Source organism: Hordeum vulgare, chromosome 2H, assembly GCF_904849725.1.
Source record: "Hordeum vulgare subsp. vulgare chromosome 2H, MorexV3_pseudomolecules_assembly, whole genome shotgun sequence".
NCBI lineage: Eukaryota > Viridiplantae > Streptophyta > Magnoliopsida > Poales > Poaceae > Hordeum > Hordeum vulgare.
Genome location: NC_058519.1, coordinates 609,362,496 through 609,364,748, shown reverse-complemented (window position 1 = coordinate 609,364,748; position 2,253 = coordinate 609,362,496). Strand labels below are relative to the sequence as shown.

The following is a 2,253-nucleotide window of genomic DNA, read 5'->3' as shown; positions in this document are numbered from 1 at the left end:
CAGAGGGATGGTTCGACCTCTCGTTAGCTCCCCACCTCCACCTCCTGTCGCTGGCACTTCCACCGATTTTTTTCCATCCCTTCATAAACCAGGCGATTAAATAAAGAAAAAACCGGTTCACTAAAAAATGCCCTAATTATATCTCAACCCACGTACGAGATTCATCCAACAACCCTCTCACGCACCTCCCACGTCCCCATCTCTCCCACGTCCCCATCTCCCCCAACTCCCTTGCCCATCCGCCATGCCCCCCTCTCGCGTTGGCCTCGGCAGGGACGCCGGACCCATCGTGGTCGCCAAGCCACGGGATAGGTTCCGCTTCGACTGGGCGAGCACGGACGACACCAGCCGCGTCGACGCCGCCAACAACCAGCCAGCGCACGGCGCGTTGCTGCTCTACGACCGCGGCTTCCTCGCCGGCATCGACCGGCGCGAGCAGAAGAAGGTCGCGGCGGCCGCGCTCTAGAAGGACTACTGTGCCGGCGCCGCGGCGACGTACGACGCCCTGGACATGCGCGTGGACATGCACTGGACGGACAAGCACGCCGACGAGATGACGGAGCGCGACCGACGGATCCTGCGCAAGGACTTCGGCATCTCCTACAGGGGGCTCCCGCGTGCCCCGGCCCATGCGGAGTTGGGCGAAGAGCAGGCTCGGCACCGAGTTGCTCTGGAACGTCGACAGGGCCGGATACAGAAAGCCCACGCCGATCCATATGGCCGCCGTGCCGCTCGGCCTCCAGCGGTGCGACGTCATCGGCGTCTCCCAAACCGGCTCCGGCAAGACCGCCGCCTTCGTGCTCCCCATGTTGGCCTACATCGCCGGCATGCCGCCCCCGACCAGCCACAGCGAGACGGACGAGGGCCCGTACGCGCTCGTCCTGGCGCCGACACGGGAGCTGGTGCAGCAGATCGAGAGGGAGACGGTGAAGCTCGCGGCATGCCTAGGCATCAGGGTCGTGTCCATCGTGGGTGGCAAGGCGGACGGCCAGTCGACGATCCAGAAGCAGGCGAGCATGCTCGAGCGGGGGTGCGAGGTCATCGTCGCGACGCCGGACAGGCTCCTCGACTGCGTGGAGAGCAGGTACGCCATACTCAACCGGTGCAACTATGTGGTGCTCGACGAGGCCGACAGGATGATCGACATAGGGTTCGAGCCGCAGGTCGTCGGCGTGCTCGACGAGATGCCGCCGAGCCACCTGAAACCGGAGAACGCGGACGAGGAGCTGGACGAGGCGAGGACATACATGACGACCCACATGTTCAGCGCCACCATGCCGCCGGCCATGGAGCGGCTCGCCAGGAAGTACCTCCGGAACCCGATGGCCGTCACGGTCGGCTTCGCCGGCAAGGCGGCGGACCTCGTCGCCCAGAACGTGGTCATGGTGAAGGTGCAAGGGAAGATGCCACGACTGACGAGGATCCTCGCTGACCTCGGCAAGGACAGAAGGACGGCCATTGTGTTCTGCAACACGAAGAACTCCGTGGAGAAGCTGACCAATGATTTGGAATACGCGGGGTTGAGCAGGGTGACGGCTTTGCACGGGGGGAAGTCGCGGGACGAGAGGAAGGCCAACCTTGACGGGTTCAGGAACGGCAGGTTCAACGCGCTCGTGGCCACCGACCTGGCCGCCCGCGGCATTGACGTCCCGGAGGTCGCTCACGTGATCAACTACGAGATGCCCAGCTCAATCGATTTGTACACGCATCGTATCGGGAGGACCGGACGTGCCCGGAAGAAGGGGCTCTCGACATCGTTTTTGACCATGGAGGACACTGACATTTTCTATGACCTTAAGCAGATGCTTGTGCAGAGCAATAGTCCCGTGCCGCCGGAGCTTGCGAGGCATGAGGCGTCAAGGTTCAAGCCAGGGTCTATTCCTAGTAGACCTCCGAGAAGAAATGGCACCGTGCATGCATACCACTGATCCAAGAGGAAGGAACCAAAGGCGCATCTTCGTAACAATATGAGAAGAACTTCGACGAGAATGTTAGGGAGCCAGATGAGGTACAAGCATTAATATTAATCAAAGCAATTTCAGTGTTATTCTTACATTGGAAAACCACGTTTCTTGTTTGTGGTAAATATATTTAGTGATGATTCGCATCTGACCTTATACTAATACACCCTGGATGTTATGATCAATCTTTGTCATGCCCAAATGTAGACCTTTGTCAGCTTTTGAAGTGTTTGATTATTTGATTTGATGTTTTATGCTCTAAATACGCTTTTTTTACATGTAAGGCACTAAC

The 2,253-nt window shown here is 59.1% G+C and overlaps 1 pseudogene; it reads left to right on the top strand.

Moving 5' to 3' along the window:
* The first annotated feature begins 244 nt into the window (after positions 1-244).
* On the top strand, positions 245-1,928 carry LOC123428747 (annotated as a pseudogene).
* The last annotated feature ends 325 nt before the right edge of the window (positions 1,929-2,253 follow it).